The sequence below is a fragment of the Giraffa tippelskirchi genome, chromosome 2 (assembly GCF_054371585.1).
Source record: "Giraffa tippelskirchi isolate mGirTip1 chromosome 2, T2T-mGirTip1v1.2.pri, whole genome shotgun sequence".
Taxonomy (NCBI): domain Eukaryota; kingdom Metazoa; phylum Chordata; class Mammalia; order Artiodactyla; family Giraffidae; genus Giraffa; species Giraffa tippelskirchi.
The window spans coordinates 161958789-161981908 of NC_137276.1; the positions used below are offsets into that span (position 1 = coordinate 161958789).

At 40.3% G+C, this 23120-nt stretch overlaps 1 long non-coding RNA gene across 1 annotated transcript; it reads right to left on the minus strand.

The window, feature by feature from the left end:
- Positions 1 to 427: 427 nt before the first annotated feature.
- Positions 428 to 21609, minus strand: LOC145524898 (uncharacterized). Its single transcript, XR_014067937.1, has 5 exons — positions 21565 to 21609; positions 19409 to 19605; positions 18770 to 18935; positions 15574 to 15672; positions 428 to 1093 (listed from the first exon to the last, which is right to left on the minus strand). It is a non-coding gene; the product is annotated as an uncharacterized LOC145524898 (long non-coding RNA).
- Between the last annotated feature and the right edge of the window lie 1511 nt (positions 21610 to 23120).

Genomic DNA, 23120 nt, shown 5'->3' on the forward strand with positions numbered 1-23120 from the left:
GAAAATTCTGAAAGAGATGGGAATACCAGACCATCTGACCTGTCTCTTGAGAAGCCTGAATGCAGGTCAGGAAGCAACAGTTAGAACTGGACATGGAACAACAGACTGGTTCCAAATAGGAAAAGAAGTACGTCAAGGCTGTATATTGTCACCCTGCTTATTTAACTTCTATGCAGAGTACATCATGAGAAACGCTGGGCTGGAAGAAACACAAGCTGGAATCAAGATTGCTGGAAGAAATATCAATAACCTCAGATACGCGGATGACACCACCCTTATGGCAGAAAGTGAAGAAGAACTAAAGAGCCTCTTGATGAAGGTGAAAGAGGAGAGTGAAAAAGTTGGCTTAAAGCTCAACGTTCAGAAAACTAAGATCATGGCATCTGGTCCCATCACTTCATGGGAAATAGATGGGGAAACAGTGGAAACAGTGTCAGACTTTATTTTTTTGGGCTCCAGAATCACTGCAGATGGTGATTGCAGCCATGAAATTAAAAGACGCTTACTCCTTGGAAGGAAGGTTATGGCCAACCTAGATAGAATATTTAAAAGTAGAGACATTACTTTACCAACAAAAGTACGTCTAGTCAAGGCTATGGTTTTTCCAGTGGTCATGTATGGATGTGAGAGTTGGATGGTGAAGAAAGCTGAGCGCCGAAGAATTGATGCTTTTGAACTGTGGTGTTGGAGAAGACTCTTGAGAGTACCTTGGACTGCAAGGAGATCCAATCACTCCATCCTAAAAGAGATCAATCCTGGGTGTTCATTGGAAGGTCTGATGTTGAAGCTGAAACTCCAATACTTTGGCCACCTCATGCGAAGAGTTGACTCATTGGAAAAGACCCTAATGCTGGGTAGGATTGGGGGCGAAAGGAGAAGGGGACGACAGAGGATGAGATGGTTGGATGGCATAACCGACTCGATGGACATGGGTTTGGGTGGACTCCGGGAGTTGGTGATGGACAGAGAGGCCTGGCGTGCTGCAATTGATGGGGTCGCAAAGAGTCGGACACGACTGAGCGACTGAACTGAACTGAATCCAGGCTAGAAAGCAGAGTCCAAACAGCTCAGGGTTTTGCAAATTCCACAGTATCTGCAGGCACAAAATGAAATAAAACAAGGCGTTAAGGTGGAGAACACCAGAAACATCTCACTATTTCCTTATTGTTTTTTGACACTGGACTCTTTAAATATAAATTGTTTACATTGACCACAAAGAACACCAAAGTGAAACTTCTTGGAGTTTTACTAACAATTCCGTTTATAATTTTTTAACCTTAGGTGATTTCTTTAGGATACCTTTAAATACATTTATGAACTTAGTTTCATTTTTAAAATATAAATGAAGGTTGAAGTCTCAGGATCTTAACGATCTCAAATATTCGTCCAAGGGAATATTCCTTTGGGTGTCTGAAACACTTGATTTTATCTCTCCATTAAAAATTATGTTGGAGAAGGCAATGACACCCCACTCCAGTACTCTTGCCTGGACAATCCCATGGATGGAGGAGCCTGGTAGGCTGCAGTCCATGGGGTCGCTGTGTTGGACACGACTGAGCGACACTTTCACTTTTCACTTTCATGCCTTGGAGAAGGAAATGGCAACCCACTCCAGTATTCTTGCCTGGAGAATCCCGGGGAGGGGGGGAGCTGGTGTGCTGCCATCTATGGGGTCGCACAGAGTCGGACACGACTGAAGCGACTTAGCAGCAGCAGCAGCAGAATTATGTGTTCCTACAATTAAAATTCATGCTCAGTTTCAGTCTCCTTCATACCAATTCAAATATTCACAGACTTATTGCAAGCTCCAAAAGAGAAGGTACAGTCATATTCACCTTTTTATCCCCCACATGTGACTATAGTAGCAGGTGGTCAATATTGTTATTGTTGCTATGTAACCTCCACGAAGACAAAAACTTTCTCTATTTTGTTCATTCCTATAACCCCAGCAACTAGAACAATAAACATTAGGTCGTAGCCTCTCAATAGAGTCTGAATAAGTTAGCCTACAGCCTTAATAAATGTAGTAGAAGGAGTTTTAGAATTTTTAACTTTTTAAAAATTGTATTAAATCCGACCCTCCTTGTAAAAGTCAGTGATCAATCAGAGAAGTAGAATCAGCAGAAGATATCTGTTAAGAGATTTAGTGCAAAACATTGGCCTACACAATCATGGGGACTGCCTAGACAAGGCTGAAAACGTAGAGCAGACCATCAGGAAAGGTAGGCTGGAACACTCAGGTGGATTTCTTCTTCTCCAGGCAAGAGTCAGCCCTGCTCTTAAGACCATTTAACTGATTCAACCAATTAATCATCTTCGATAATCTCCCTACTGAAAGTCAACAAAGAACTTTAATGATATCTACAAAATACCTTAGTAGCAACACCTTGATCAATGTTTGACTCAGTATTTGGGGACTCTAGTCAAACTGACACATTAAAAAAGACCATCATATCCCTCAAATACCTATTTTGGAACTTTGAAAGTGACTCCTTCTATTTATGTGTTTATTTCCTTATCTTATTTTGTGTAAGAAGGAATGATCCTATATGTATCAAGTTTCTTTAGAAATGTTCACATCATCTGCCCAAGATGTTTCAGTAATAGAAACCTAATAACAAATTAGCTGGGTAAATTAAAGGACCAGAGTGCCCTTCCAAAGACATTTTTCCTCTATTAACTCATATAAGAATTTGAAACAGAGAAAATGCTTACATAGAGATGGTCACTCAGACATCATTCATAATAGAGAAGAATGGTGGAAGAGAAAACCTAAAGATAGTAAAATTGGAATGTAATTTATATCACATCCACATGATGGAATATTATGTAAACATTTAATAGTATATTTACAAAAAGGAAATAATAAAGGTTAAAATGACGATAAATTAAATAAAGAATAAGAAATCATTACAGAAAACTGATGTCCCAAAACTTAATTCTTGGAAAATTTTGACAACATTGACAAATCTTTATCTAGATAATCAAGAATAAAAGAGGGAAGAGTCAAATTACCAAAATCAAGAATAAAAAAGAGAATATCATCACCTATATTATAAAAATTAAAAGATTTGTAAAGGAATACTATAAATAATTATAGTATTCAACAAATTAGATACCTAAACAAAAGGGCTTCATTTCTAGAAAGATGCAAGCTATCAAAACTGACTCAAGCAGAAATGAAAATCTAAGTAGACCTGTAATAAATAAAGAGATTGAATTAGTAATTTTTTAAAGTTCCCACAAAGAAAAGCCTAGGACCAGATGACCTCACCAACAAAGTATACAAACATTTAAATAAAGAAGAATATCAATTCTTCACATACAGTTCCAAAAAATAAAATAGAAGGGAACATTTCCTAACTCAGTCTGTGAGGCCAGCATTAAACTAATAAACAAAACCAGACAGAGACATTGCAAGAAACTACAGACCAACATTCCTTATAAATATAGACACAAGTGTCTTTAAACTACTAGAAAAACAAGTCCAAAAACATGTAAAAAGGATTTTATACCATCACCAAGTAACATTTATCCCAGGAATATGAAGGTTGATCTTACATATGAAAATCAATAAATATAATACACCGTGTTGAAGGCAAAAGGAGAAAGGGGCAGCAGCGGATCAGAAGGTTAAATAGCATCACAGACTCAACATGGACATGAATTTGAGCAAACTCTGGGAGATAGTGGAGGATAGAGGAGGCTGGTATTCTAGACTAAGGCAGTTCATGGGGTCACAGAGTTGGCCATGACTTAGTGACTGAATAACGACAACAGCAATACACCATGTTAGATAATAAAAACAAAAACCACATAATCTTCCCAATAGACGCAGAAACTTTTGACAAAGTTTAATACCCTTTCATGATAAAAATTTGCCAAAGTTCATAGCATCATTCATAACAATCACAAAGTGGAAACAATCCAAATGCCCATCAATTGATGAATGAGCATATCCATATAATGGAATATTGTTTGGCAATAAAAAGATCGAATAAGCAAATCCACAGAGACAGGAAGGTAGACTAATGTTTGCCAGGGGTGAGAGAAGGAAGTTCATGGGGATGAAGAAGTAACTGCTAATGAGTACAGGGTTTCTTTTTGGAGTAATGAAGATATTCTGAAATTAGATGATAATGACAGTTGTACAGTTCTATGAATATGCCATAAGCCACTGATTTGCATGCTTTAAAAGGGTGATTTTTATGGTATGTGAAAAATATCTCAATAAAGATATTTTTAAAAACAGTATATTTACAAAAAGTTTTTAAAAACATAATAAGGGCTCCAGGCTATGGTTCAGTTGTGCCTTTACTTAGACCTTATATCCCTCCAGGTATCATAGTCTAATTCGTTAATCAAATTAGACCAACAGAAGGCTCCACATGGAATGATATTAATACAGTGCCTCTCGGAATTACCCTGAAGGCATTTCATTTGAATATTTTCTGCATACCTTTTACCTAAGTTCCTGTAATAAATAGCCATATAGAACTTACTTTTGCATTTTTTGCATGAATACTGAAAACATTGCCCATTCCATTATCAGGTCATTCATTGCTCCCATATTATAAAATACTTTATGAAAATAACATTTTACAATTTATTTTAGGAAAAGCAATGTCCTTTAGGAATTATTCTTTTTAATTATCAAAATTATACAACTGATTGTGATTTCTTTTTAGCCTTGGAGAAGGCTCAGTTGAACTGTAGCAATTATGTTGATTGAAATAATTAACATATTTGTATCTCCATTTTTTCTTTGTTTTTCTTTTTCTATTCATAATTTGCTATGTTATGGCATAGAATTTAAGTTACTTCAAATCCCAATATTTGAAGAATTGGTGCAGGACTTTGGACTAAGTTTCAATATTTAATTGTACCTTACACTAAATCAAGATTTCTCTATATTGATACTATTGCTATTTTGAGCAGGATAATTCTTTGGTGAGGGGAGGCTGTCCTGTGCATTGTAGTATATTCAACAGCATTTTGGTCTCCACCCACTAGATGCCAGTAACAGGTCTTCAGTTAGACAACCAAAAATGTATTCAGATCTTGCCAAATGTCCCCTGGAGGGCAAAATTGCCCATGATTAAGAATCACTATCTTAAATAGTCATTGAAAAACTGACTCCCATTACGCTTTCCAGTCAGTCTTAAGGTGACAAAAATTCATTACTCTAGATGGATAGGTAGGTAGGTAGATAGATAATGGATAGATAGATAGATAGTTTCATACTTTGCTCACTTATTTGAGATGAATCGATGTTGTCTCTGAACTGGATGTCAGTCCCTGAAGCAGAGCTACTTCCACACAGATCTTTAAAAAAAGAATTTTCTAATCTTTCGTTTGAACCCAACAATCCATTAAAAAGGAAATTAAATTTTAGATGAGGAAACTGATAAAGGGATATGATCAATTTCAGGGCTAAACTCCAAATTCAGTGCTGCTCCTCTTACTGCCAGGAAAACCTTCCTCTCTGTCTACATATAGCATCCCTGCCCAGGTGGGTCAAGGATGGGAGTGGAGTCCTATGAGACTAAAGATAATCTTCTAAAGTGATCTTCTAAGTAATCCAGTCAATACCTAGAAAATGGACCACCTCTTCCCAGAGTACACTGTATTCCAATCTAACTAAAACTCACAAATTTCCATTAGCTCTAACTTCCTGTTTACAGGGAATGAAAGGGGTAGAGGAATGAGTTAGACACTAGTAGGAAACAATCAATCAGTTCCTAAAGTAGGGGCATTCCATAAGACAACTGGTCTGAACTATTCCAAAATGTCGGTATCTTGAAAATAAACAATCAGAAAACAAAATCATAGATAAACTATTTTGGAATGAAACAGACGAGCCATCATAATAATTAAATACAACATGTGGACCTAGATTGGAATCCTGGTAGTATCTAAAAGGATTCTTAGAATAAAGGGAATTTTGAATTTAAATTTCATCAGTCTTATTTTTCTTACATGTGATAATGGTGGTGTGGTGTAATAGGAGATTGTTCTAATTCTTAAGAGATACTTGGGGAAACTATTTTGGGATAAAGTGTCATGACATCTGCAACTTTCTAATTGGTCAACAACAATAAAACAACAAAGACAGATAGACAGATATAGTAAAATATTAACATTTTTTGAAGTTTAAATGGAAGATATGAAGTTTGGTGTACTATTCTTTCAGTTTCTCAAAATGTATGGAATATTTTCATATTTCATAGAAAGTTCAGGGGAAATTAACAACCCTCCTTAAATGCACTGATTCTTAAAGAGTAACTCACAGGTCACTTTCGGTTGGGGAAGGTCCATGGTTATACTTCAAGGACCCCACAAACTCCTTACAGTTGTGAGCAGATGCAGCTCTACCTTTCCCTATAGTTCTCTTTCAAATGTTCAAGGGGGTCCCATGCCTTCAGAAGGGCTGAGGCCTACAGGCTTGTCTGAAGATTTTAGGTCTGATGCCTGCCACTATGAGAGATTTTTGAGTTGCAATTCAATTGCAATTGCTGCTCCAATCACATGTAGGTCACAAGACCTTAGAACTGAAAGAAAGGAACCTTAGGAATGATTTAATTCAACCCTGGAAACAGCAGCTCTGAAATAGACCTTGTCCAGGCTCAGGCAATTAGCTCAGTGGTAGAGGGAAAAGCAAAGTCCAGGTCTGATTCCCAGGATTCCACTCTCTGTTCAAAGAACTATCTGGTCTGTTCAGTCACTTGACCTCTTCCAACTTCTATGTGGACTTGAAAAGCCGAAAACATCGTTACACGGGCTACAAAGCCAACTTGACCTGCTTCCCCACCCACTTCCTCCTCTGCTGTCCCTGCCTACTCTCCTCCCCAGGATCATTCCTAACGTGCCACAGGGTGTCCTTGGGGTTCTTCTGACATGAACAGCACACGCAACCTTAGGGCATTTGCTCTCCTGGTCCTTCGTGCCGTGCTCTTCCTCCAAACATTTGCGTGGCCAACTGCTCACCACCCCCCAACCCCACCCACTCTTTTATGTCTGCTCTGGTCTCTCCATGAGGCTGACCACCTGTTTAATACTGCAGCTCCCTCCACCACCAGCCTCAAAGGTATGTGGTCCCACTATCTATTATTTTCCATATCAGCTATGACCTTCGAACATTCTAGAAAATCTTCCTGTCTAGTATCAGTTCAGTTCACTCACTCAGTCATGTCTGACTCTTTGCAACCCCATAGACTGCAGCATGCCAGGCTTCCCTATCCATCATTAACTCTCAGAACTTACTCAAACTCATGTCCATCGAGTCAGTGATGCCATCCAACCATCTCATCCTCTGTCGTCCCTTTCTCCTCTCACCTTCAATCTTCCCCAGAATCACGGTCTTTTCAAATGAGTCAGTTCTTCGCATCAGGTGGCCAAAGGATTGGAGTTTCAGCTTCAGCATCAGTCCTTCCAATGAATGTTCAGGAATGATTTCCTTTAGGATTGACTGATTCGATCTCTTTGCAGTCCAAGGGACTCTCAAGAGTCTTCTCCAACACCACAGTTCAAAAGCATCAATTCTTTGGCACTCAGCTTTCTTCATAGTCCAACTCTCACATCCATACATGACTACTGGAAAAACCATAGCCTTGACTAGATGGACCTTTGTTGGCAAAGTAATGTCTCTGCTTTTTAATATGCTATCTAGGTTGGTCATCACTTTCCTTCCAAAGAGTAAGCGTCTTTTAATTTCATGGCTGCACTCATCATTTGCAGTGATTTTGGAGCCCTAAAAAATAAAGTCTGTCACTGTTTCCATTGTTTCCCCATCTATTTGGCATGATGTGATGGGACCAGATGCCATGATCTTAGTTTTCTGAATGTTGACTTTTAAACCAACTTTTTCACTTTTCCTCTTTCACTTTCATGAAGAGCCTCTTTAGTTCTTCTTCGATTTCTACCATAAGGGTGGTGTCATCTGCATATCTGAGGTTATTCATATTTCTCCCGGCAATCTTGATTCCAGCTTGTGCTTCCTCCAGCCCAGTGTTTCTCGTGATGTACTCTACATATAAGCTAAATAAGCAGGGTGACAATATACAGCCTTGATGTACTCCTTTCCCAATTTGGAACCAGTCTGTTGTTCCATATCCAGTTCTAACTGTTGCTTCTTGACCTGCATACAGATTTCTCAGGAGGCAGGTCAGGTGATCTGGTATTCCCATCTCTTGAAGAATTTTCCATGGTTTGTGGTGATCCACACAGTCAAAGGCTTTGGCATAGTCAATAAAACAGAAGTAGATGTTTTTCTGAAACTCTCTTGCTTTTTCAGTGATCTGACAGATGTTGCTAATTTGATCTCTGGTTCCTCTGCCTTTCCTAAATCCAACTTGAACATCTGGAAGTTCACAGTTCACATACTGTTGAAGCCTGGCTTGGAGAATTTTGAGCATTACTTTACTAGCTTATGAGATGAGTACAATTGTGCAGTAGTTTGAGCATTCTTTCGCATTGCCTTTCTTTGGGATTGGAATGAAAACTGACCTTTTCCAGTCCTGTGGCCACTGCTGAGTTTTCCAAATTTGCTGGCACACTGAGTGCAGCACTTTCATAGCATCATCTTTTAGGATTTGAAATAGCTCAACTGGAATTCCATCACCTCCACCAGCTTTGTTCGTAGTGATGCTTCCTAAGGCCCACTTGACTTTGCATTCCAGGATGTCTGGCTCTAGGTGAGTGATCACACCATCATGATCATCTGGGTCATGAAAATCTTTTTTGTATAGTTCTTCTGTGTATTCTTGCCACCTCTTCTTAATATCTTCTGCTTCTGTTAGGTCCATACCATTTCTGTCCTTTATTGTGCCCATCTTTGCATGAAATATTCCCTTGGTATCTCTAATTTTCTTGAAGATTTCTCTAGTCTTTCCCATTCTATTGTTTTCCTCTATTTCTTTGCATTGATCACTGAGGAAGGTTTTATCTCTCCTTGCTATTCTTTGGAACTCTGCATTCAAATGGGTATGTCTTACCTTTTCTCCTTTGCCTTTAGCTTCTCTTCTTTTCTCAGCTATTTGTAAGGCCTCCTCAGACAACCATTTTGCTTTTTTGCATTTCTTTTTCTTGAGGATGGTCTTGATCACGGTCTCCTGTACAATGTCACGAACCTCTGTCCATAATTCTTCAGACACTCTATCAGATCTAATCCCTTAAATCTATTTGTCACTTCCACTGTATCATCATAAGGGATTAGGTCATACCTGAATGGCCTAGTGGTTTTCCCTACTTTCTTCAATTTAAGTCTGAATTTGGCAATAAGGAGTGCATGATCTGAGCCACAGTCAGCTCCCAGTCTTGTTTTTGCTGACTGTATAGAGCTTCTCCATCTTTGGCTGCAAAGAATATAATCAATCTGATTTCTGTATTGACCATCTGGTGATGTCCATGTGTAGAGTCTTCTCTTGTGTTGTTGGAAGAGGGTGTTTGCTAGTATGCTTATTGTTTATTGTCACTTTTCCCCATTGAAATATATGCTCCTTCTATGCTCCAAATATAGAGATCTTTATTTTATTTATTAGTTTATCCCAAGAGCCTAGAGCAATGCCTGGCACAGAGAAGATACTCAATCCTGGAAATTTTTGCTGTATTAATGAATATTCTCTCTTTGCAAACTAAGACGTAATTTCAACTTAAAGGGGACCACAGAGAAGAAGAAAATTAATAATAAGTAGTGAAAGGGAGCTTTCCTGGTGGCTCAGTGGTAAAGAATTCACTTGCCAATGCAGGAGACAAGGGTTTGATCCCTAGTTCGGGAAGATCCCACATGCTTCGGAGCAATTAACCCTGTGTGACACAACTATCAAGACCATGTGCTGGGAGCCAACACTACTGAGCCGAAGTGATGCAACTACTGAAGCCCATGTGTCCTAGAGCCCACAGAGTAGCCACTGCAATGATATACCCACACACCTCAATTATAGAGTAGCCTCTGCTCACCAAAATAAGAGAAAAGCCCATATAGCAATGAGGACTCAGCACAGCAAAAAGTAAAACTAAATAAATAAAATAAAAATAAGTAGTGGGGCTTCTCTGGTGATCCAGTGGTTAGAATTCCATGGATCCCACTGCAGAGGGGGCAGGTACAACCCCTGCTCAGGGAACTAAGATCATGTATGCCATGCAGCATGGTCAAAAAACGAACAAACAAAACAAGAAGTAATAAGTAGGAAAAGTGAAGGAGAGAGGTTATACTGGATTTTTCCCTTATTTAAAAGGTAGGATTTGATGAAATGGATGTATGACCAGCAGCCTGTCCTGTCAGCTAGCACTGCTTCATACATGAAACAGATTGCTGCTGCTGCTGCTGCTGCTCCTAAGTCGCTTCAGTCGTGTCCGACTCTGTGCGACCCCAGAGACGGCCGCCCACCAGCCTCCCCTGTCCCTGGGATTCTCCAGGCAAGAGTACTGGAGTGGGTTGCCATTTCCCTCTCCAAGGCATGAAAGTGAAAAGTGAAAGTGAAGTCGCTCAGTCGTGTCCGACTCCTAGCGACCCCATGGACAGTAGCCTACCAGGCTCCTCCATCCATGGGATTTTCCAGGTAAGAGGACTGGAGTGGGGTACCATTGCCTTCTCCGATGGAACACATTAGCAACATCTTTTCCTGCCTGAGGGCTTACATGTTGCAATTCTCTTGCAATAAGTTCCTAAATATTTAATTCCTGAATGACTTCCTAATAGGATGTTAATTTGCTACATCCCAGGCATAATTAAGAAGCATCCATTCAGGTCTGTTGGAATTAAAGGCAACAAGTTTAGCTTTCAGAGCCAAGTAAATAAGAAAGGTGCACAGGCATTATGTGGAGGACAATTACACAGAGGAGCATTTGCACGCTAACCCTGGCAGCTGTGTTTTTCTAAGATTCATCCTCTGCTTCGGGCCCACCTAAGCTTCCTTCTGTTTGAGTGTGAAGTTGAGATGAACCCAGAGTGCCGAGCTCACAGTAGGGCTCTGCGGTGACTCCCCCAGTAGTCACTCTTCAAAAGGAGACCTTAACCTGGTATTTACGGAGACATCCCATCTACAGGTGTGGCTGTGGGTATCTGCTACTAAACCACCAGAAACAGGCTAAAGTCAGAGAGCAAAAAGTGATAGCTGTGGAAACTAAACATTCCATGTGTTCTGATAGTAACTTTTCATTGTAAACACTCATGTATTATCTTACCATGACCTCAAGTTTTAGAGGAACAAATAGACTGACTGGTACTCTGAAGGGATTCTGAAGAAATCTGACAAAATATAGTCAGATTTTTCTTTCTCCACCCCCAGTATATTGCATGGGTGGAGAGACCCAGGGCCTTTTAGGAAGTTTTCCCATATTGCATAACATTTCTCATCAGTGTGGGCCTATCTCATTCTTTTTTTTTTTTTTGACGCAAGGTTACTTGAATCATTACTGGCTTCCATTCATAGTGACAAACCATCATCTCTGCTCACATATTTCCAGATTGCCAGACATAAGGAAAAGAAGTTTAATGAGAGTTTCCTTTAAAAAAAAAAAAAAAAAACTTTCATTTTTGTGGTTGCTGTTGCTATTATTCATTGAAGAATTATTTAGTGAATGACTAAATGTTTAGTGTTTAATAGAAGGTGCCAAGCACCAGAGAAATAATAGTACAAAAACATTGCTCCTTTTCCAAGGAGTTTATAGTCTTGACTCATAAAACAGAGAAATAAGAAACCAGAAAGTTGAAATACAGAAAGAGAGGCAACAAAGGAGGTAAGTACAGATTGACTCTCAATAGGAAATGCTGTGGGTGAAAATTTCCAAAAGGGAGGCAAGAACTGAGACAAACATGCCACTACCTGGAGAAGGCACTGGGAACATTTTATATATTTCCTCTGAATTGTTTTAATATAGTTGTGCACATCCTGAGGGTAGAATCTGTTATTCCACCTTTTTTTCACTTCATATAAGAACATAAGCATTTCCCCTACATTATTCAAAATTAGTCGTAAGCATGTTTTAGTCCTATAAAGATGCTATAATTTGCTTATCCTATTCCTCATTGTTCATCACTTACAAGGCACATTGTTTTCATTCAGATTGATTCATTCATCCCGCATTTATTGAACTCTTGGCTGTCAGGGGTCAGACACTGGGCTGGGTTTGAAGATGTAAATTGAGTAAGTCTAGAGAGGCCTCAAGGAACTCAAAAGGTGAAAGAAGACCTGGGAAGCAGACATCCAATATGAAAATAAGGTGACAAGAGGAGGCAGACGGGATTACAATAACCCAAAGAGGAAAGGACCTACAGGGACCACACATTGGGTGGCTTAAACAACAGAAATGTATTTTCTCATAGTTCTGGAGGCTAAATATCCAGGATGAAGGCGTTTGGTTTGGTTTCTTACACGGTCTTTCTCCTTGTCTTGCATTTGGTGGCCTTTCACTGTGTCTTCATGTGGCCTTTCCTCTGCCTATGTGCGCACCCCTGGTGTTTATACATCCAAATTTCCTCTTCTTGTAAGGACATTGGTCAGATAGAGTCATATTCTAAGGGCCTCATTTTAACTGAATCACCTCTTTAAAGGCCCTATCTCCAAAGACAGTCACAGTTTGAGGCTTTGGGTGTGGTCAGGGCCTAAACACAAGAATTTTACAGAGACTCAATTAGCCCAAAATGTTTAGAGACAAAGAAATGCTTCTGGAAGGAGGTGACAATTTGCTCATTGTAGAAGGATGAATAAAAATGAAAAGTGGAAGGAAATAGAAATAGTATGTATAATATAACACGTATAATATTTGGGGTTGACCAAATGACCAAAAAGTTCATCCATGTTTTCCTGTGAGGTGTCAGAGAAAAACACAAATGACTTTCAATGTATATATTAAGGTCTGTTACTGTTGTTTAGTTGCTAAGTCATGTCCAACTCTTTTTGTGACCCCATGGACTATAGCCCACCAGGCTCTTCTGTCCATGGGATTTCCCAGGCAAGAATATTAGAATGGGTTGTCATTTCTTTCTCCAGGGGATCATCCCAACCCAGGGATCGAACCTGCATCTCCTGCATGAGCAGGTGGATTCTTTACCACTGAGCCACCAGGGAAGCCCTATATTAAGGCCTAGGGACATGAACAAAGGTACATCATGTATAGAGGAACTACAAGAATTTCAGCATGACTAGTGCAAAGAGTGGAAAGAAAAATGAGGAGTACAGAGGCAATTATAAATAATTCTGAAAAATATAAAGTTTTGTCTGTATTTCTGATTGTTTCACTGAGATTGACTCCAGTGGAATGACTGGGCCAAAGATGGGCTCTGCCCACACCACACCGCACTCTTTCCCCATGCTTTCTGTGTTGATACTTAACCAATCATTGAAGTGTCCCCGGCTTTTCCCTAGAGATCAAATGTTTGCTTCAGGGCAGTCACTAGCAGCCTTCAGCAGCCTGCCATCTCTCCAAGGAGTCCCGGATACACTTCTAGTCATTTCTATGCCCTCTTTTTTGTTAGGTTTCACTACTGTCTCTCCAAATTTGCATGGAAGACTCAGGCTCCTAGGTCTCCAGTTCCCCCCCAGAAACATCAGTCATGCTATTTGAATGGGACACAAACAAGGAATTGAACACTATGGCTGGGACTTCCCTGATAGTCCAGTGGTTAAGAATCTGCCTGCCAATGCAGGAGACACAAGTTCGATTCCTGGTCCAGGAAGATCCCACGTGCCTCAGGGCTACTAGGCCCATGTTCTATAGCTACTGACCATGCCCACCCTAGAGCTCATGTTCCAAAACAAGAGAAACCTCCACAATGAGAAGCCTGGGCGCTGCAACTAGAGAGTAGCCCCCCAGTTACTGCAACAAGAGAAAGTCCACGTGCAGCAACGAAGGCTCAAGGCAGCCAAAAATAAACAAAATTTTAAAAAAACACCATGGTTTCCATGTCTCGATATCCTCTCTTTTGAACTAGACTATCAATTACTTGGCATGTCTCATCTCCTTGAATGATCACAACCTGGCACTATAGTAAAATTAGGGCAAGATCATTGGTGAGTCTTTTTGCTCCCCAGAACCTCAGTTTCTCTACTGGTAAAATGTGGGGCATGAAATTTTTGGAGTCTATGCTTCCACCAAGCACACTAACAGGTTTGCACAGTGCTTTAAAGTGTTTAAAATACTTTTGACAAATAGGACCTTACCTAATACAAAAATGCCCAATAAATATTTGCTGACACAAATGACAGTGATGACTCTGTGTTAACTGAAAGGAACCTGGTTTTGTTCAGTTGCTAAGTCATGTCTGATTCTTTGCAACCCCATGGACTGTAGTCCACCAGGCTCCTCTGTTCCATGGGATTTCCCAGGCAAGAAAACTGGAATGAGTTGCCATTTCCTTCTCCAGGGGATCTTCTGGACCCAGGGACTGAACCCACATCTTCTGCATTGGCAGGCAGATTCTTTTTTTTTTTCTTTCAGTATCCACATAATTTATTTCTCACAGTTCTCCTGACAAATGAACATTATTCAAGAACACACTGTAAACACAGATAAGAAGAAACATACAAAATGTTTTAAATGATGCACAACAAAATCCAGCAGTTTAAAGAATGCCCGTGAACTCTTGCTCACTGCAAAGACTAAATTTAATCACTCGTTTGAATAGTAATAAAAATATAATCTTTTATGGATCTTGGCAGGCAGATTCTTTACCACTGAGCCACCAGGGAAGCCAGAAAGGAGACTACTTAATGACAAATTTCCTCCTATCATTAAACCTGAGAACCAGTTAAGATTTTTAAATGACTATCAACCAGTATATGTAAGAATTAATTTTAATTCCTAAGTTTAATTCCTAAATATTGTCCAGCCTGAGGAAAATGGTCTAAGCATAGTTGTCAGCATAAAAAAATAAAATAAAAAGGAGGAGAGAGCGCCTCCTTTGTGTAGTGCTATCCTGCTATTTTGTGGAAGTAGTGCTTTATTTTTAACAAATGTTTCTCCCAGTGTTTGTTTCTAAGTTGATTGGCATGCATTCAATATCTTCATTATTAAGCCTTGGCTTTGTTATTCTATTTTACCTGATGTAAAACTATTTTGAAATGCAGCTCTTCTCAAAAAAGCACCTGCCGGTTCTCCAATAGCCGTTCTGAAAAGTCAGCTTGCCGCTCACACCTGTTGGAGGCTAGTTCCAGGTGTGTCCCAGGCAGATGGTGCTTCACCCCCTCAGGTGTGCCCTCTGGGTAAACATAAGCTTTCCTGGGCTGCTGCCACCACCAAGGGTTCTAGTTTCACTGTCGCTGTGTCTCCCATGCCAGTGCTGAGGACAGTGAACTTTTAAAAACAACCTTCCCTTTCTTCTCTAATCTGGTAGAAAAACAAAGCCTGAGGCAGGAACCAATCAAGGGGAAGAGAGAGCAGCTAAATCAAATAAACACTTCTCCTCCAGGAATCCATGAGACAGCTATCTTCAAAGCCTGGCTGCGGTGCAACATTTAAGGAAGAATGAAGAAAAATAATGGGGGACCACATCACACCTGTCAGAATGGACGGCTGTTCTCAGACAACACATCACAAGTGTTGGCAAGAATGGGGAGAAATGGGAAGACTTACCCATTGTTGGTAAGACTGTAAGTTGGTGCAGTCGCTATGGAGTAGTGAAGTATGGAGGTGCCTCAAAAAGTAGAACTTCCATATGATCCAACAATTCCACTTTTGGATATTTTTCCAAAGAAAACAAAAATACTAATTCAGACAGGTATATGCACCTCTATATCTTTGCAGCATTATTTACAATTGGCAAGATATGGAAGGGCCTAAGTACTCACTGGTACATGAATGGATAAAGAAGATGTGATGTGTGTGTGTGTATATATATATATATATATGCAATGAAATATTAGCCATAAAAAGAATGAAATGTTGCTGTTATGACATGGGTGGATATAGATGGTATTATGCTCAGTGAAATAACTCAGAGAAAAACAAGTACTGTATGATTTCATTTATATGTGGAATTAAAAAAAAAATGATGAAAGAAAAGCAAAACAGAAGCAGACTCATAGATACAGAGAACAAATATGTGGTTGCCAGAGGGAAGGAGTGAAATAGGTGATGGGGATTAAGAGGTACAAACTTCCAGTTACAAAATAAATGAGTCACAGGGATGAAAGGTAATGTATAACATAGGGAATATGCTAGGAATAGTCAATAATATTGTCATAACTTAATAAGGTGACAGATGATAACTATACTTGTAGTGATCATTCTGTAATATATAGAAATATCAATTGCTATACTGTATATCTGAAACTAATATAGTGTTATATGTCAATTATAATTCAATTTAAAATAGAAAAGGGGGAGAAGTCCCGTTCTATTATTGCCTTCCTCTTGCCATCTACCCTTGAACCTCAAAAAGCCTGAACCATTCTGACAGCATCATTTCCCCTTTAGCGTACTCTCAGGTGAAATTGGAAAATATCTGATTTTGAGTTCTCAAGTGTAAAAGCTTCATTTTGCTAATGAGAAAGCCCAGAGGAAGAAGGAGGCTTCTGCCAAACTGGTGGCAGAGCTAGCAATAGAACACAGAGTTCCCCTGACATGCTCCCCATGCCTTCCCTAAATGTGGTCTTGCCCCCCACAAACTAGCTCCTCTCCTAGTGTTCCTGTTGCTGTGAGACACCCCTTTCCTCCCAGTTAATGAGACCAGGAATCTGAGAGTCTTTATTAACTATTCTTCTTTATCTCATTTTCCAGTTAATGAATCTGATTGAATCTTACTTTAAAATGTCTTACCCTTTTATTCCAGTTGCTATCACCCTAGGCATCACTGCTTCAGTCCTTGCCTTCTGCTGGGCCCCTGCTCTGACCTCTCTCCAGTTCACCTAGCAGATAGCTAACATATCAATAATAGCTAAGAGTTGTCATGCACATATGTGCCGTCGCTATTTTTAAGTGCTCTACATTTATTATCTCATTTGAAGTAATGAAAGTGTTAGTCGCTCTGTCATGTCCGATTCTTTGTGACGCCACAGACTGTAGCCCATCATGCTCCTCTGTCCATGGAATTCTCTATGCAAGAATACCAGAGTGGGTAGCCGTTTCCCTCACCAGGGGATCTTCCCAACCCAGGGATCGAACCGAGGTCTCCCTGCATCGAAGGCAGATTCTTTACCATCTGAGCCACCAGGAAATATTCCTCATGAAACCCTAAAAACTAGATGCTTTTATTACCCCCATTTTATAGATGAGGAAACTGAGGCATAGAGCAGTTAAGTAATACATCTAAGATAGCCCAGCTGCCAAGTGGCAGAACTGAGATTTAAGAAAAAATAAAAAAATAAAAGTTTGGTGCCAAAGTCCAAACTCCTAACTACTGTGCTGTATTGCTTTTTCTTCCCTGCAGCACCCATATTACCATATCACTTCTCTGTCCAAGAACCTTCAGCAGCTCTCCTTTGCCACTGTGGGAGTCCAAGGGCATAGTTTAGCATTCAAATCATTGCATGGTTTGGCCTATTGTTGAAAGATAGGGAAGTCTGACATGCTGCAGTCCATGGGGTTGCAAAGAGTCGGGCACGACTGAGTGACTGAACAACAAAGACTTCAGGTAAGTTAATTAACTTCTCTGTGTCTCAATTTCCTGATGATTATAACAGTAACCACCTCATGGGGCTGTTGTGAGGATTAAAGGAGGCCACCCGCCTAAAGCACACAGCTTAGTGCCCAGCACAAAGCGACTCTTGATCAAAGCTAGCTATCTTGAGTTACCTTGCCACACAACTTCCTTATAGAACTCCTCTGACCACCAGGATGTTGCTGCATATAAGTAGTGCTTGTTGCTGAACTGCATGCTGGTGCAGTTTTTCTCTTCTAGAAATATTCCCCACTGCCAATCTCATTCCCATATGCCAACATAGCCAAATTCTCCCACGCTCCCGTCTCCCTTACTCAGTGGCCTCTCCCCCTACACTAATCTGAATTCCTGGAACATTTATTCATCATTTGTTTAATTATTTCGCAAGCACTTATCAAGTGCTTGCTCTAATAATAACAGTAACTGTATTTGGCACTATAATTTAAAGGGCTTCAAGTGACAGCTATGCCTCTGTAAATCTTTCTGAAAACGGTGGATGGCGGTTCCCAATTTAGAGCTGCTCTGGCTCCCCAAGGGGCCACAGGGAGCTGGGTGGTGATGAAACCAAGTCCCACTAAAATTGAGTTCCCCTGCTGAGTTGATGATTAACCTCTCTATCCAAAACTGTATTCCCTTTCTTGTCCTGCTTCTGTTCCCCTCAAGACTGATGAGTATTAAAAAAAAAAAAAAGGAGGGCCTCCAGGATACAAAAGTTCCTCCATGGCCCCTGCTTCTTGTTTGGCCTTCCCTGAGTTTCCAAAGAACAGACTCAAGCAGTTAATGTTTAAAGTGATAGAGTCACAGGACTCCTAGTTCCTCCCAAAAACAGATTACAATCAGATGCATAATTTTGTATTGTTCTACAGAAACTAAGACCCCGCCACCTGGGGTCACCATCACTAGTATGGTGATTCCATACTGACCACAAGCACCAAGACCCCAGACTGATTGGAACCGGAAGGTTGATGATTAAGATCCTGAAATACTACCCTATTACCTCATCACCAACCAATCAGAAGAATATCTACAAGCTGATCATGAACTCCATAACCCTCATCCTTAAAGGTTACCTTAAAGACCCTTCCCTGAAGTCATCAGGGAGTTTGCGGCTTTTGAGTATGAGATGCCCATTCTTCTTGCTTGTCCCTTTGCAGAAAATGCTGTACTTGCCTTGGTGAAGGAGACTGGCTTTCCTGCATATCAGTTGAACAGACCCAAGTTCCTTTTGGTAACATTGATGCAGATGGAGCTCCCATCTTCAGGAAGCTTATAGCCTTTGTAGGCAAAGCAAGTCCTCTTCACATGTGGTGAAATCCAGGCCATATGGTGGCAAAGTCTGACAGAACAGTTGAGAGGTAGTGCTGTGACTTTTCAGGCACAAGCATGGCTTCTGGCTGGGTAGATGTACACTTCCCCAAACTGTGCCTGTAGCAGAGGCCGGCACACCCTGCTAGGGTGAGTCCCTCTGGACCCCAGGGTCTGACAGCTGGTATGGCAATAGCAAGTTAGATAAATTCATTCTGCAGGATGCAAAGACAGGCTTCCTGGGAACTGCCTCTACGGGAAAGTTTAGTCTTTTGTTCTTTTCCTCAGGTATCCATTTATTCATACAAGTATCAAATGTCCACTATGTGTGCATGTGCTTAAGTGCACCACACAACATCATAAGGCCCCTTAACATGAGCCTAAAGCAACCAAGTGGGGTAGGGGAAAAAGACAGTCCTGTCTCAGCCACTTTCTAACTGTATGACCATGAGAAGTTCTAACTCAGAACCCAGTTTCCTCAGAAAAAATGGGGCTAACACTTACCACCATTTTGTTGTTATCAGAATTCGAGATAACAGCTAGAAACTGTCTGGCAGTGTTCCTGACACACATTAGCTACTTCATTCATTACTGAAGAGAAGGTTGAATATACTTGGCCATTTCTCTTTTTGGAATAGCAGGTACAGAGTCCAAGTGACAAGTCCAGGGTAGAAGTATCCTGGAATTCTCTCTTCCTATGGCTAAAAGGGGAAGAAAAAAACTTGGCCTGAACATGCTTCCCATTCTGCAGGGCTCCTTTCAAATTCACCTCCAGGCAAAATTAATACTACCTCTTTCCTCTGCAGTTTTCCACAAGTCTATTTTAGCACATCATTGATTTCTTTTATTAGTGTAATTTTTTTTTTATACACCTGTTCTTCTCCCCAGGGCTATAAACTTCCCTAGAAGGCAAGAGTCTTCACAATCTTTCTTTTTCCCACCACCTGAGACCCAGCATAGCCTCTGCCACATTACAAATCCTTGAAAACAAGTCCAGTAAGGGCCAACTGTGTGGGAGGGAGGAAGGGGAAATGAGGAGGCCTCTCTTCCACTTTATGCTCTGTACCATATGGTATATACAAGTGGAAACTGAATCCCTTAAATTTATTAGCATTTTATGGTGTGCACATGCAAAGCTTTTTGTTATTATGAATCTTACCATTTAAACCTTTCAAAAATCTAATAAAATTTATCACTGGAATACATTTCATACCTTCTCTTCCTTTTACTTAATACTTTAGAGGTAATAGAATTTTGTTTGAATTCTCTGCGGCCTTCAGATAGCACTTGTCCCCTGGACACACAGGGACAGGGATTCTTAACCTGGAAGCTAAAAGTTTCAGCTGTCTCAGATTGCAGGCAAAATTGTACATGTGTCTGGGTGTGTGTGTGTGTAAGTGTGAACATAGTGTGTTTTTGGATGGGGTGATGCTCCATGGTTTTTAAGTGGGTTCTCATGCAGTTGTGTGATTTTACAAAGGAGGGCCAGATAATGAAAAAACACTAAGTGTTCACTGGAAACTCTTTACTTTAAAAAGATGGCACATTTTAAATACAGATTGTGATGGGTGATGAAAACTAGATACTGTGTGATAATGTGGAATGGAAGAGATTGTGGGGCAAACAAAATAAAACACTACCAACCACACCAAAGGCTGGTCCTCATCTAGAGAAGGTGATGTTGTGTATATAATGGAATTGGAAGGGAGTCCTCCATTATGAGCTTCTTCCAGAAAACCAAACAATTAATTTCAACAAGTAATGCTCCCAATTAGACCAACTGAAAGCAGCTACTTGATGAAAAGCATCCAGAATTAGACAACAGAAAACACATAATCTTTCATCAGGATAATGCAAGACTGCATGCTTATTTGATGATCAAGCAAAAATTGTTACAAGTTGACTGAAAAGTTCTGATTCATCCACTGTATTCCTCAGACATTGCTTTTTCCGATGTCCATTTATCTTGGTCTTTATAAAATTCTCTTAACGAAAAGATTTTAATTCGTTGAAAGACTGTAAAAACACCTGAAACAGTCCTTTGCTCCAAAAGATAAACAGTTTTGGGAAGACAGAATTGTGAAGTTGTCTGAAAAAAACAGCAGAAGGTAGTGGAACAAAACAGTAAAGTTCTTGGTGAAAATGAAAAGTGTATCTTTTATTTTTACTTAAAAACTGAAGGAGGACTTCCCTGGTGGTCCAGTGGTTAAGAATGCATCTGCCAATGCAGGGGACATGGGTTCGACCCCTGGTCTGGAAAGATTCCACATGCCATGGAACAACTAGGCCCATGCGCCACAACTATTGAGCCTGTGCTCTTGAGCCCAGGAGCCGCAACTACTGAGCCCCTGTGTCTCAACTTCTGAAGCCGGCACACCCTAGAGCCCATGCTCTGCAACAAGAGAAACCACCACAGTGAGAAGCCCATGCACTACAACAAAGAGTACCCCCATTCAGCAATGAAGACCCAGAGCAGCCAAAATTAACTAATTCTTTTTAAACCGAAGGAAATTTTTGGCCAACCCAATACATTCATATTTGGTCTTCATCTCCAGTTCCTTGGTACAAGAACTTCTAAAACCCTTGAAACTTCTTGAGCGATAGAAGTGAAAAGAAGTGTTTCTGATATTTTATTCATAATAAGCCCCTTTCCACCTTACCTGAGTTTATGCTAATGAGGCTCTAGTAGGTCCCTAAGTAACTTCTTTGTGGGGTTGGTTGCCATGGAAACCAACCCTGTGATTTGAGAGTTGGAACTTTCAGACCTCCAAACTCTGGGCAGGGGAGAAATACTAGAGATTGAGTTAATCACTGATGGCCAGTAATTTACTCAATCACACACATGTGGTGAAACTTCCATAAAAACCTGGGGCAGGAAGAGCTTCCATGTTGGCAAACGCATCTCCGTTCTGGGAAGGTGGCTCATCCCATCTCCACAGGGACAGAAGCTCCTGGGCTCAGGACTCTTCTGGACCATACCCTGTATACCTCTTCATCTGGCTCTTCATTTGCACCCTCTATAATAAGCCACTGGTAGAAAGTAAAGTGTTTTCCTGAATTCTGTGAGCCATTCTAGCAAATGATCAAACCTGAAGCTGGTGGGTGGAGTTTGGGAACCCCTGATCCTGTAACCAAATTGGACAGAAGTGTGGGTACCCAAGGGACCCAGTACTTTTCAACTGGCATCTGAAAATATTGGGTTCCTTATAAGTGGGACAGTCTTGTGGGACTGAACCCTTAATCCTGTAGAGTCTGGGTAGTTGGTGTCAGAACAGAGCTGAATTATAGGAGCCCAGTTGGTGTCTGGAGAGTTGGAGAACTGGTTATTGGCGTTGGAAAACCCACAGAAGTGCCGTGAGCATCCAAGAGAAGCAAACATCCTTTTAAATAATTGTAATGTATTGAAAGGTTGTTTGCTGAATCACGAAAAGACGGCCGGGATTCTTGGCCTCCCGAGCAGAGGAATTCAATCTGGGGCCAGAGACGAGGCTTGATCGCTCAGAGCTTTTGTGCAATAGAGTTTATTAAAGTATAAAAGGGATAGAGAAAGCTTCTAACATAGGCATCAGAAGGGGGCAGAAAGAGTACCCCCTTGCTAGTGTTAGCAGTGGAGTTATATACTCTAAAATAACAGGATTAGCCAGAAGGTTTAATCCAGAGACTGTCCTTCAGGCAGGATACATTATTGTTATAATCCTTGTAAAGACAGACCTACTCCCATAATTTACATTTTAAGATAACATAATTAGAATCCAGAGAGTTTAATCCAGAGACTGTCCTCAGGCAGGATACATTATTGTTATATAATCCTTGTAAAGACAGACCTACTCCCATAATTTACATTTTAAGATAACAGAATTAGCCAGAAAGCTTAATCCAGAGACTGTCCTCAGGCAGGATACATTATTGTTATATAATCCTTGTAAAGACAGACCTATTACCATAATTTACATTTTAAGATAACAGAATTAGCCAGATAGTTTAATCCAGAGACTGTCCTCAGGTGGGATACATTATTGTTATATAATCCTAAGGAATGTAGAGAGAAAAGAAAAAAAAATTTGTCCTTTCTTCCTCCTTGAGAATTCCAGACCCCTCTCTCCTTGGGGACCCCTAGACTTCTTATCAACCTGCCTAGGAAATGACTCTCTCAGTATTTTATTACTGTCTCAAGAATCCTTCAATAATGAACATCCTGTAGAAAAAGGAAACTCAG